Source organism: Physeter macrocephalus, chromosome 15 (assembly GCF_002837175.3).
Source record: "Physeter macrocephalus isolate SW-GA chromosome 15, ASM283717v5, whole genome shotgun sequence".
NCBI classification, from domain to species: domain Eukaryota; kingdom Metazoa; phylum Chordata; class Mammalia; order Artiodactyla; family Physeteridae; genus Physeter; species Physeter macrocephalus.
In genome coordinates this window covers 48,284,362-48,299,714 of record NC_041228.1, presented here as the reverse complement: position 1 = coordinate 48,299,714, position 15,353 = coordinate 48,284,362, and positions in this window count along the sequence as shown.

The following is a 15,353-nucleotide window of genomic DNA, read 5'->3' as shown; positions in this document are numbered from 1 at the left end:
GAATGAAATAATGCCATTTGCTGCAGCATGGATGTACCTAGAGATTATCATACTGAATGAAGTAAGTCAGATAGAGAAAGACAAACACCATATGATATGAGTCATATGTGGAAACTTAAAAAAGAGTACAAATGAACTTATCTACAAAACAGAAATAGAGTTACAGATGTAGAACAAATTTATGGGACCAGCAGGTAAGGTGGGGGAGGGATAAATTGGGAGACTGAGACTGATATATACACACTACTATATGTAAATCTGATAACTAATAAGACCTCCTGTACTGCACAGGAAACTCTACTGAATACTCTGTAATGGCCTATATGGGAAAAAAAAAAAAAAAGTGGATATATGTATATGTATAACAGATTCACTTTGCGGTACACCTGAAACTAACAGAACATTGTAAATCAACTATACTCCAATAAAAATTGAAAAAATAAATCAAATAAAATGACATAAAATAAATGAACTTCATAAGATAGATCCAAATCAGGTTACTTATGACAATCTGTGTGACAGACCAAAGGGGAAACAAAATGTGTCAATACTGAAAAATAGAAATGACACCAAGAAACATGCAAAGTTAATGTAAAAAGTAGATTGAGGAAGGCCCAAACAACCATCTAGAGCTTTCTGAATCTCACATTTTCACTCTTATGAACACTTCACGTGAATTCCCAACATGGAATTTACAAAATAATCCAAATTATGGAAAAATATTGCTGGAGTGACTGTACTAAATTGGATGGTAAGTTTATAATCAGTGTTTAAATTGTCAATCACATAAGACAAGTAAAACTATTAAAGTCACTCCAGGGATTGCCCTTCCACCAACCAGACCATTCAATCTTTTAAAATTGTAATTCATTCAATTGACTCCTTTTATTAGTTATGCATATGTACTTGTAATGGTATGACTGTTTTCTAAGTGAGTAGAAGATTTCCCTTGTCAGAAAACTGATGCCACAACTGTAGCAAAGAAATTATTAGAAAACATTTTTCCACTATGGGGAATTTCAAGCTGAATTTCAAATGATCAAGGGACTCACTTTAAGGGGCAGGTAATAAAACAGTTAAAATTATTCAGACATTGTGGCACTATCATTGTACTTATCATCCACATTCTTCAGGGAAAGTTGAATGTACCAATGGTATTCTGAAACTGAAATTGTCAAAACTAACAGAAATCACAAGATTACTATGCCCCAAAGTGTTACTCTTAGCCCTTATGACTTCATGTTCAATACCTTTTTTGGGAAACATAAATTGATACCTTATGAAATCATCACAGGAAACCCATATACATGATGACAGAACCCCATACACACCCTGCCCTTGTAAATTCTAATATGACCCCATAGTGTAAGGTACTAATACAATATTCAGAAGCTTATTTTCAACAGGTCAAGGAGGCTTTCATATACCTTCCACCCAGTAAGAACTTTGTATCCCATATATTGGAACCTGGAGACAGGGTGTTCTAGAAGAGACATCAACAAAAAACAGCACTTGAGCCTCAATAGAAAAGGCCCTACCAGGGTCTTTCAATTCCTCACACAGAAAATAAATTATATGGTATTAAAACATGAATCAATGTCTCTCAATTAAAGAGAGCTCTCAGGACTCTTGGACTTGACAACCTACAAGTGACTTAAAATTAACAATTTTCCAGGAAAAAATTCTTCCCCTGAAACAGATGACAGCATGATGTAGACAGTTTCTGCCCAAGATCATAGAACAAGATTCTGAAGAATTCCTCATTTATTTCCAGGGCTTAATTTTATAACAATTGTTTTTACAACCTTGCAAATTAACTCAAAATGTTTCAACTTATGTTTCTCTTTATGTTGGGAATTTTTCTCATTCAGACTGAACACCCGCTAAGGTCCACCATGCAATGAACAGCTTCTTCTACTAATCAACATGATTATTGGTTATGCAGCAATTTATTGATAAATGTTGAGGAAGACCCGCAATTAATAATAGAACCAACTCTTATACATGCTAGGATGACTAATCCAGGAAAACTTCTTTATGAAATTGTCTGGTATCCTTCCTTTTTCTAAATTCAAAGTGCTGAGAGAAAATAGATGAAAACACAGTACTGTAAACCCCATGAAACCATCTCTCGGTAATTAAGGCGAAATCAGGATGTTTTCTGAAAAAACACATATAGGGTTTACTACCTACAGAACACATTAAAAACATCAAGAAGATTAATTTCAGATAAAAACAATGATATAAGAGACTGCCTTAAGTAAAATAAAGGTATGCAGAGAAATTATAAATATCAGGGTAAATATAAACAAGCATTGCCAATGAATGATAATAATAATATATAATTCAGGTACTTAAAAAGTATCCATAAGTTTGAACAACAATAGCGCTTAATTTCAAGCTAGGTGGTCAGATTTTAAACAATTTCAGATCCTCTTATTATTTCAGATAAGTGGAAAAACATTCAAATTATAGAATTATGTTAGACTTTTAAAGGTTAATTTTTTATAAAAATTATGCAAGACACTAAAATAAATTCAAGTGTGACCAGTTAGACTTATTTGAGGACTAAAGTAGGTTCACCATTAGAAAATTAAGAAAATTTACACATTAACATTAACTAACCAGTTTAAGGGAAAAAACATAAGTGATCAATTCAACAGACGTCACTAAGCAAACATTCTTGTGCAAAGAAACTTTAGGAAACAAGTAATAAAAAGTGAACTTCCTTAACTTGTAAATAGATATCTATATCAAATATTGTTCTCAATAGCAAAACATTACCATGGTTCCCTTTACTATTAAAAAAAGGTGATACCCATTATCATCATTGTTATTGACCATTTCACTGACCATTTTACTAGTCAGTACAATAATTTAAGAAAAAGGTATGGGAGATATTAGGATTAGAAAAGAAGAAATGGAACTATCATTATTTGCAAATGATAAAATTACATGCATGGAAAATCTGATAGAATTAACAATCAAATTATTAGAATTAAAAGGAGATTATCAGGTAGCTGGATATAAGATCAATTCACAAAGTTAATTAAATTCTTCACGCCAGCAACAAGGTATAATAAAATAGATATTCACAATAGCAACAAAAACATAAAGTACACAGAAATAAACCTATCAAAAATATTCAAATTTCTACATATGTAGAGATTTATAAATCATTACTGAAAAATAGTCAAAAAATCTAAATCTAAATAAACTGAAAGATAGCACGGTTATAATGATCAAATCTTTCCAAATGGATCTCTAGGTTTGATGCAATTATAAAGAAGACCACAGTAGAGTTTTTCAGGGAACTTGACAAAATTAATTCTAAAGTAATAAAACAAATGGTCCAGAAAAGCTAAGATATTGCTAAGGAAAAAACAAAATAGCAGAACTTGCCCTTCCAAAAGTTATTTTCTTTTGATAAAATTGCAGTGATTAAGACAATATGCCATTTATTCAGAGAAGAACAAAAATATCTATGGAAGTGTGCTGAAAACTCAACCAGACTGAAGCACAGATGTAAACCAACCTAGGGAAAAAGTAGTAATATAGGTAAGTAGGGCCATTCCACAAATAGTAGTGAGATTTGTCATTTACATGGAAAAAATTAAATTGGATCATATATCACATTCTACAAAAAAGTCACTTCTGGATGAATTCAAGTATTGAATGTGGACACTTTAAAACCAAATAACAGGAAATTTTATTTATCATCTAAATAAAGGTATGTGAAGGATTTATAAAGACCTCAAGTGCAACAACCATAAGAAATATTGAAAAATTCTATTTCTTTAAACATAAAATCTTCTTTTTCTTCTTCACAAAAACTCTGAAGGAAAACTCAAACCACCTACTGAAAGAAGGCATTTCCAACACATAATGCCAACAAAGAAATATTATCCAGATGACATAAAGAATTTCTATAAATTATAAGAGAAAATATAACAAAATGAACAAATGTCACAAAATAAGAATTTTATCAAAGAAGAAATTGACGTGTAATAAATACATGAAAAGACATTCAGTGTCGTTAGTTATCAGGGACCATTTCACATGACAAAGTTGGTAAAATGTCTGAAGCTATGAAGTATAGATGGAAGTATCACATGTACTCACTTCTCAGTGCTTTTGGGCTTTGTGCCTGGGAAGCTAATTTTTGTAGACAACACCAACAAGCTCCCATGCCCTTTAACTTCCTTTTGACATCAGCCAATGAGAATTTCAAGTATGAGACTGGAGGGCAGAAGAATGGGGGCAGGGTACTTCTTTCCCTAGCTGCCTCCTTTTCAGGTCACTTCACTGTGTGTGTCTGTGTTCCTCTACTTAAGCTCAAGGCCATGACTTACACTAGGTGACCCTTTCCATACAGCAACTCCCTTTGAGTTCCAGGAACCTCTCCTCCTTTGTCCTTCAGGTATAGGTATGGTAATAACTCCTTGCTATTGCTGACCTTAGAGTTCACTATCTCTTGTTGGCTTCTCTATTACCTTGAACAGTGTAAGTAATTCCTTTATTAAACTCTCCTAAAATTACCCAGTTTGAGTGTGCCATCAGTTACTTGCTGAGACTCTGACATATATATATATATATGTATCAGTGAGAACTCTTAAATACGTTTTCGTGTGTTTTTTTTTTAACATATTTTATTGGAGTATAATTGCTTTACAGTGTTGTGTTAATTTCTGCTGTATAACAAAGTGAATCAGCTATATGTATACATATATCCCCATATCACCTTCCTCTTGTGTCTCCCTCCAACCCTCCCTATCCCACCCCTCTAGGTGGTCACAAAGCACGGAGCTGATCTCCCTGTGCTATGCAGCTGTTTCCCACTAGCTATCTATTTTACATTTTATAGTGTATATATGTCAATGCTACTCTCTCACTTCGTCCCAGCTTACCATTCCCCTTCCCCGTGTCCTAAAGTCCATTCTCCACGTCTGCGTCCTTATTCCTGTCCTGTCCCTAGGTTCATCAGAACTTTTTTTGTTTTTAGATTCCATGTATATGTGTTAGCATACGGTATTTGTTTTTTTCTCTTTCTGACTTACTTCACTCTGTATGACAGACTCTAGGTCCATTCACCTCACTACAAATAACTCAATTTCTTTTCTTTTTATGGTAAATATGTTAATGTGAGTGTGAACTGATAAAATTCATAAAATGGAAAATATGTATACTTTACAACTCAGTCATTCAACTTGTAGATTTTTCTCTAAAGAAACTATAAAAATGTCTTTCTGCAGCAATATTTATTGTAGACAAAATTAGAAAACTATCCAAATGCTTACCAAAATAGAATAAATTATTAGTTCTTAGAATGAAATATTATGTAAAGATAAAAGTAAAATAACATTATATACAGCAACAATAATGTGGTGTTCAAAAAAATAAATTTTATTTATAAAAAGTTTATAAAGAAGCAAACCTAAAAATATATCATTTACGTAAACTTACAAATGCAGTAAACCTATACAGAACAGTATGGAATAATTAATACAGGAAACTGGTTACCTCCTAAGGAAGAAGCTTTAAGGTCTGTGGTAATTTTCTGTTAAATAAATTTAGTGCTACATAGGTGTTCATTTATTTTGGGTTTTTAAACTGTATATATATATATATACATATATATATATATACAGTTATATCTTAATTTTGTTGAATAAGAAATGAAAGAGAAGATAGAAAGAAAGCAAACAAGCAAAACAACTCACTGAGGGTAAAGACCTTAATAAAATCATGCCCATCTTCCTAGGAAACTGCATAAGTATCAAAATATGAGAGCATTATCGTATACCTGACCTCAGTGATTATTCACCAAAGTGTGAAGGGGCCTTGGTGGAACCTTACACTTAACTATGCACATTTATCTATATATGTATATACTTGTACACTTTTTCCTTTCTATATTTAAATAAATGTTATTTTTTACCTTTAAATATATAACATTATGTTTTAAAATAGAAATCAAGATCCTTATTGAAAGATCTGTATTAAGAAAAAAGGAATCATTTTCATTGCAGGGCATACTACATGGAATGTACAAGATTTAGATAAATACCTCAGCATGTAGGATAATATCTATCAATTGAAGATGCAGATGAATTCCACTAGACCAGGATATCATCAATATATTATCTGGTTATAGAAAGACTCTCCAGGATGTCTGGACAAACATTCCTTTTCTAAGATAGGGTCCACTGATGATTTTAACAGAAGAGGGAGTATTCTGAAAGAAGTAAGGACTTCATACAGATAAAAGTCCTCATTCAATAGAATAGAACGGTTACCACTTCATAAGACTACCTGGGAAGTATATCAATCACATTTGACAAATGTTATGGTCTCAGGGGTGTAGTGGAAGAAAATGAAATGAAGTTAAAGTCAGCATATAAAATGTTAAAACTACTGAGGGTTGGTCAAGTTACTTTTTTTTCACATACTTGTCATTAGGGTATCCTGTCCCCTTCATAGAGACATAGCACAGAATTATTATTAGCTCAATATCAATCATGCCTCTTGGGTTGGGGGCTGTAAGGGGGAGATTAAAATAAAGTGATATTAGAGAAGGTTTACTGAGACTGAGATGAGGAGAATGAATATAGAAGTGTCACATAAAGAGAAGGAGAGTCCAACAGAGATACAGCCCAGCATCATCAGTCTAGCATTGAGGAATGTGTTGAAGACAATCAAAGCCAGAAGACCATCTATAGTCATCCACATGCTTTTCCTTATTAACTGATGAGTGCTTCCGTGACTGCTACTGATTGATTATTCAAGTGAGGTCAAAGGGATCCTCACACCTCCTCTAAGACTTTGATAAGTCTTATCAGTACTACCCTATGTGGACACATTGTCCTCCCTGAAACAGAATTTAGAGTCCGTGGCATCCAGAGGGACAGAGGTGTAAGACAAATATCCAGCACCTATATATTGGTGGAACTTACTGATAGAAACCACCATCTGGTACTAAGACCAATGCCTATTTGAAGGACAGGAACACTTATGAGAAAAACACTGCCTCTGATGTAACTTTCACCTATTTTCTCCCCATGTACTGTGACATTTTATTTGCATGGCTTGCCATGTGGCTTAACATCTAGAAAACAGGTTTCCTCATAAATTTGGAAACATCACGTTCAAAGTAATTCAATATGTCATTTACATCGAGAGTGTCCCTTTTGTCCTAGGAAGGACTATTAGTTAGGAGTCTATTAATTACCCCAGAATACAATAAAATTTTAGTGGTCTTATGTTTAAAAAGAATGCCAGATCCATTGGGGAGAATCATAACAATGGTAGCAGCAGGCAGGAGGAAGGAATCTCCAAACCACATCCTATTTTAGTGGTAATTCCTACCAAATACTCCACAACACCACATATCTGAAACAGCCTCTTGCTGGCATGAGAAAAGAAAACATGACAAAGTACATACGTTTTGATATGAGACTAAAAATGTTTAAATTGATATAATGACAATTGCAATTTAATATAGAACAAAAATAAAAGTAAATTAAAAAAGAATTAAAATTAAGAGAAGTATAAATAGCTGTAAATCATTATAAAATCAATAAAATGAGAAATAAAACTAATAGAGGTTAAAAACAAAAATATAAAGAAAGAAAGAAATAATAAAATAAAATAAATACATTTGTAATACTTTTAAGATAATAAAATTTAAAAAAATAAATTGGATGAACGATGAATAATAAAATTTAGTCCCAAAGGACTAAGAATAAAATAATTCAAAATCATTAAATGTAAAGGAATATGTTTTTGAAAGTATAAAATTTTAAAAACATTAAGATAAGAATATGTAAAAAGCAAGAAAATTAGAACAATATGATGTAATATGTAGTAAAAGAAGGAAAAAGCAAAGTCAGTTAAAAGAGCATAGATGAGGATAATAGAATATACTGCAACAATCCTGAGATGCAGAATCATATAACAAAATATGGCCTTGATACAATAGGGACAAGATAGAGAAGAAAAATCATTGGAGCTAAAAGCAAGTTGGTTAAGTGCTTAGAATTTTCTCCATTGGAAACAATTTTGGGCTGTTGGTCCCTAATGGTTAAAGAAGATGCTTTGGTTAGAGAATAGAAAACCTCTAACTTCTTTGCCTTTCACCTTTTACCAAGCTGCTGATGCAAGTGGGACTTTTACCGTACTTGTCAAGTGAGGGCTAAAGTCCCTTCAGCTGGCCCAATCATGTGTAAAAATGTCAGCTCAGTAACATTGTACTATGATACACATGAGCAAACACATGACATAAAGCACACCTAGGGAATGTGAAGCTGTGAATAAGGATATTTCAATAAAGTTTTCCAAAACTATAATTGCTTCTTTATTTAGAGAGGGAGCAAGTAGCTATTAATTCTATTAATTAAAACTTTTAAATAAAGACAGAAACTCTTAGGGAATTACCTGGCTGTCCAGTTGTTTGGTTTGTGCGTTGTCACTGTCAGGGGCCTGAGTTCAATCCCTGGTTGGGGATCTAAGATCCTGCATGTGGTGCAGCACAGGAAAAAAAAAAAAAAAAAAGGACAGACGCCCCCATTTACCACAGCATCCATTTCTCTGTACTCCAGCTATTATTCTTACATTTAATTTCTCTCTCTGGTTCCTTTAGCCTGGTTGTAGTTGTCTTTTAGAAAGCTTTTTTTTTATTGAAGGAAAAGTGAATAAATGACCATACAACAAATATTATTGCTGTGCCCCCATCAATAACATTGGGTGGAATTAATCTCAAATGCAAAGAACCCTGGCTATTGCATATTTTACAGAGATAACTGATTGAGGAGGAGAATAGGAGACATTTCCAAAACCTCCTTTTTTGCCCCACTTTTGTGTACCCTTACTCTTCTTCTGTTATTAAAGGTAGATTACATGTCAGCAATATATTATTAAAAATAAAAGAAAGAGCAAAAACACTTTCTCCAAAACCTTTGTGATTTGTCAACCATCTCCTGCTGCTGCCATATAGGCCCCCTGCTTTCTGCTGGTTTTCTCATTACACTCTAGGTCATCTTCCATGGGGACAAAAGGAGGGAGAGTGGCCATGGGACAGGATAGTTTATAGGGGCAAAAAAATGAACATAATAAAAGTAGGGCAAGTAACAGTGGTATGTCCAAAAGTTATTGTGAACAAAACTTTGAGACATGGTAGCATTTTTCAGAATCTTTCTTCTCAGTCAAATAGCTATAAACTTATACAGAAATGCAAAGTGAGTCAAAATACTGTTAGCTTAGCACTTCTGTGAACTCAGGCAAGAAGTGACAACTAACATGAAACTAAGTTAAAAGATAATAATTCTGCACCATGTGTTATGTATATTTTTTCCTAAAACACTAAATTGTCAACTTGTCTTTTAAATCTATGCAATCTTGACAATGAGCAAGTAATCATTATAGAGAAATCTGAAGTGGGATCAGGTCTGTTCCTGAACGAGACAATCTGCATCATGTGTTACCTGAACATTTTAAACTCTTCATTTGACCTTAATCAAACGAAGAATATTCATTCAGTTCTTACTACATTTCCATCTATTAGTGCAACAGATGCAGTAGTTTTAAGACCAGTTCCCTGAACCTGAAAAGAATATAACTGTGATGTGAATCAAGACTAACATTTTTTGATTGGATGTCTTTTTTCCACTTACGTTGAGGTATAATTGACACATAACATTGTATAAGTTTAAAGTGTACAACATAATGATTTAATACATGTGTATATTGCAAAATAATTAACACACTAAATTCAGTTAACAGATATCACCTCTCTTCACAAGAAGCAAGACTAACTTTGAAAAAAACAATATATGATTGCTTACTTATTTAATAAGACTATTCAATGTTTGTATAAGAGTTTGAAAATTAGAGGGCCACAAACCCAGATTGTTATGAAGATGTATTATTTGACCAATGCTATGTCTTTGTTGTTGTTAAAATTGGGTCAGAGAGACCTTCAAGATGGCGGAAGAGTAAGTTGTAAGTAAGAGGAGATCACCTTCCTCCACACAAATACATCAGAAATACATCTACATGTGGAACAACTCCTACAGAGCACCTACTGAATGCTGGCAGAAGAGCTCAGACTTCCCAAAAGACAAGAAACTCCACACATACCTGGGTAGGGCAAAAGAAAATAAACAGAGACAAAAGAATAGGGACAAGACCTGTACCTCTGGGAGGGAACTGTGAAGGAGGAAAAGTTCCCACACACTAGGAAGCCCCTTCACTGGCAGAGATGGGGTGTTGCAGGGGGGGAAGCTTCAGAGCCATGGAGGAGAGAGCTGCAACAGGGCAAAGTGGAGGGCAAAGTGGAGAGATTCCTGCACACATCATCAGTGCTGACCAGCACTCAACAGCTTAAGAGGATTGTCTGCTCACCTGCCAAGGCAGGTGGGAGCTCAGAGCTGAAGCTCAGGCTTCAGAAGTCTGATCCCAGGGAGAGGACTGGGGTTGGTTGCATGAATACAGCCTGAAGGGGTTTAGTGCACCACAGCTAGCCAGGAGGGAGTCTGGGAAAAAATCTGGAACTCCCTTACAGGCAAGAGACCATTGTTTCAGGGTGCACAAGGAGCGGGGATTCAGAGCACCACCTAAAGGAGTTCCAGTGATGGGCGTGAGCCATGGCTATCAGCATGGACACCAGAGATGGGCATGAAATGCTAAGGCTGCTGCTACAGCCACGAAGAAACCTGTGTGTAAGCACAGGTCACTATTCACACCTACCCTCCCAGAAGCCTGTGCAGCCCACCACTGCCAGGGTCCCGTGACTCAGGAACAATTTTGCCAGGAGAACACACAACATGCCTCAGGCTGTTGTAACGTCATGCCGGCCTCTGCCACCACAGGCTAACCCCGCATTCGGTACCCTCCCCTCCCCCCAGCTTGAGTGAGCCAGACCTCCCTAATCAGTTGCTACTTCAACCCTCTCCTGTCTAAGCAAATAACAGACGTCCTCAGGTGACCTACACACAGAGGCGGGGCCAAATCATAAGCTAAACCCCAGGAGCTGTGCGAAGAAAGAAGAGAAAGGGAAAATTCTCCCAGGAGCCTCAGGAACAGCGGATTAAATCTCCACAAACAACTTGATGTACCCTGCATCTCTGGAATACCTGAATAGACAACGAATCATCCAAAAATTGAGGTGGTGGACTTTGGGAGCAATGATATATATATATATATTTTTTTTTTTTTCCTTTTTCTCTTCTTGTGAGTGTGTATATCCACACAAATACATCAGAAATACATCTACATGTGGAACAACTCCTACAGAGCACCTACTGAATGCTGGCAGAAGAGCTCAGACTTCCCAAAAGACAAGAAACTCCACACATACCTGGGTAGGGCAAAAGAAAATAAACAGAGACAAAAGAATAGGGACAAGACCTGTACCTCTGGGAGGGAACTGTGAAGGAGGAAAAGTTCCCACACACTAGGAAGCCCCTTCACTGGCAGAGATGGGGTGTTGCAGGGGGGGAAGCTTCAGAGCCATGGAGGAGAGAGCTGCAACAGGGCAAAGTGGAGGGCAAAGTGGAGAGATTCCTGCACACATCATCAGTGCTGACCAGCACTCAACAGCTTAAGAGGATTGTCTGCTCACCTGCCAAGGCAGGTGGGAGCTCAGAGCTGAAGCTCAGGCTTCAGAAGTCTGATCCCAGGGAGAGGACTGGGGTTGGTTGCATGAATACAGCCTGAAGGGGTTTAGTGCACCACAGCTAGCCAGGAGGGAGTCTGGGAAAAAATCTGGAACTCCCTTACAGGCAAGAGACCATTGTTTCAGGGTGCACAAGGAGCGGGGATTCAGAGCACCACCTAAAGGAGTTCCAGTGATGGGCGTGAGCCATGGCTATCAGCATGGACACCAGAGATGGGCATGAAATGCTAAGGCTGCTGCTACAGCCACGAAGAAACCTGTGTGTAAGCACAGGTCACTATTCACACCTACCCTCCCAGAAGCCTGTGCAGCCCACCACTGCCAGGGTCCCGTGACTCAGGAACAATTTTGCCAGGAGAACACACAACATGCCTCAGGCTGTTGTAACGTCATGCCGGCCTCTGCCACCACAGGCTAACCCCGCATTCGGTACCCTCCCCTCCCCCCAGCTTGAGTGAGCCAGACCTCCCTAATCAGTTGCTACTTCAACCCTCTCCTGTCTAAGCAAATAACAGACGTCCTCAGGTGACCTACACACAGAGGCGGGGCCAAATCATAAGCTAAACCCCAGGAGCTGTGCGAAGAAAGAAGAGAAAGGGAAAATTCTCCCAGGAGCCTCAGGAACAGCGGATTAAATCTCCACAAACAACTTGATGTACCCTGCATATGCAAGGTACATCAAGGGTACATTGTCTATTCAGGAATACCTGAATAGACAATGAATCATCCCAAAATTGAGGTGGTGGAACCTGGGAGCAACTGTAGACTTGGGGTTTGCTTGCTGCATCCAATTTGTTTCTGGTTTTATGTGTATGTTAGTTTAGTATTTACAGTTTCTTATCATTGGTAGATTTGTTTATTCATTTGGTTGTTCTCTTCATTTATTTATTTTTTTAATATATAGATATATATTTTTTTCCTTTTTCACTTTTTGTGAATCTGATGGGTATGCTTCTTTGTGTGATTTTGTCTGTATAGCTTTGCTTTTACCATTTGTCCTAGGGTTCTGTCTGTCTGATTTTTTTTTTGGTATAATTTTTAGTGCTTGTTATCTTTGGTGGATTTATTTTTTGGTTTGGATCCTGTCTTCTTTCTTTCTTTTTAAAAAAATTTTTTTATATTTAATAATATTGTATTTTATAACTTTATTTTTCTTTCTTTCTTTCCTTTTTTCTCCCTTTCTTCTGAGCCATGTGGCTGACAGGGTCTTGGTGCTCAGGCCAGGTGTCAGGCCTGTGCCTCTAGGGGGGAGAACTGAGTTCAGGATATTGGTCCACCAGAGACCTCCCAGCTCCACATAATATCAAATGGTGACAGTTCTCCCAGAGATCTCCATCTCAATACCGAGACCCAGCTCCACTCAACGACCAGCAAGCTACAGTGCTGGACACTGAATGCCAAGCAACAAGACAGGAACACAACAGCACCCATTAGCAGAGAGGCGGACTAAAATCATAATAAGGTCACAAACACCCCCAAACACACCACCAGATGCAGTACTGCCCACCAGAAAGACAAGAACCAGCTTCATCCACCAGAACACAGGCATCAGTCCCCTCCACCAGGAAGCTTACACAACCGACTGAACAAACCTTAACCACTGGGGGCAGACACCAAAAACAACAGGAACTATGGACATGCAGGCTGTGAAAAGAAGACTGCAAACACAGTAAGTTAAACAAAATGAGAACACAGAGAAACACACAGTAGGTGAAGGAGCAAGGTAAAAACCCACCATATCAAACAAAAGGTGAGGAAATAGGCAGTTGACATGAAAATAATTCATAGTATTTATAGTAAAAATGCTCCAAAATCTTGGAAATAGAATGGAGAAAATACAAGTAACGTTTAACAAGGAACTAGAAGAACTAAAGAGCAAGCAAACATTGACAAACCACACAATAAATGAAATTAAAAATTCTCTAGAAGGAATCAATAGCAGAATAACTGAGGCAGAAGAAAAGATAAGTGACTTGGAAGATAAAAGAGTGGAAATAACTACTGCAGAGAAGAATAAAGAAAAAAGAAGAGAGGACAGTCTCAGAGACATCTGGGACAACATTAAATGCACTAACATTCGAATTATAGAGGTCCCAGAAGAAGAAGAGAAAAAGAAATGGACTGAGAAAATATTTGAAAAGATTAGAGTTAAAAACTTCCCTAATATGGGAAAGGAAATAGTCAATCCACTCCAGGAACCACAGAGAGTACTATGCAGGATAAATCCAAGGAGAAATATGTCAAGACACATATTAATCAAACTATCAAAAATTAAATACAAAGAAAAAATATTAAAAGCAGCATGGGAAAAACAACAAATAACATACAAGGGAATCCCCATAAGGTTAACAGCTGATCACTCAGCAGAAACTCGGCAAGCCAGAAGAGAGTGACAGGACATATTTAAAGTGATGAAAGGGAAAAAAACCACAACCAAGATTACCCAGCAAGGATCTCATTCAGATTCGATGGAGAAATTAAAAACATTACAGACAAGGAAAAGCTAAGAGAATTCAGCATCAGCAAACCAGCTTTACAACAAATGCTAAAGGAATTTCTCTAAGTGGGAAACATAAGAGAAGGAAAAGACCTACAATAACAAATCCAAAACAATTAAGAAAATGGTAATAGGAACATACATATTGATAACTACTTTAAATGTAAATGGATTAAATATTCCAACTAAAAGACATAGGCTGGCTGAATGGATACAAAAACAAGACCTGTATATATGCTGTCTTCAAGAGAACCACTTCAGACCTAGGGACACATACAGACTGAAAGTGAGGGGATGGAAAAAGATACTCCATGCACACGGAGATCAAAAGAAAGCTAGAGTAGCAATTCTCATGTCAGACAAAATAGACTTTAAAATAAAGACTATTACAAGAGACAAAGAAGGACACTACATAATGATCAAGGGATCAATCCAAAAAAAAACAGGTAACAATTGTAATATGTATGCAACCAAAATAGGAGCACCTCAATACTTAAGGCAAATGCTAATAGCCATAAAAGGGGAAATCAACAGTAACACAATCATAATAGGGGACTTTAGCACCCCGTTTTAAACAATGGACAGATCATCCAAAATGAAAATAAGGAAACACTAGCTTTATATGATACATTAAACAAGATGCACTTAATTGATATTTATAGGATATTCACCCCAAAACAACAGAAAACACTTTCTTCTCAAGTACTCAGGAAACATTCTCCAGGATAGATTATCTCTGGGGTCAAAAATAAAACCTTGGTATTTCTAAGAAAATTGAAATCATATCAGGTACCGTTTCCTACCACAGTGCTATGAGACTAGATATCAATTACAGGAAAAAAATCTGTAAAAAATACAAGCACATGGAGGCTAAAAATACACTACTTAATAACCATGAGATCACTGAAGAAATCAAACAAGAAATCGAAAAATACCTAGAAACAAATGACAATGAAAACACAATGACCCAAAACCTATGGAATGCAACAAAAACAGTTCTAAAGAGAAGTTTATAGCAACACAATCCTACCTTAAGAAACAAGAAATATCTCAAATAAACAACCTAACATTACACCTAAAGCAATAAACGAAAGAAAAAAACAAACAAACCCAAAGTTAGCAGAAGGAAAGAAATCATAAACATAACATCAGAAATAAATGAAAAAGAAATGAAGGAAACAATAG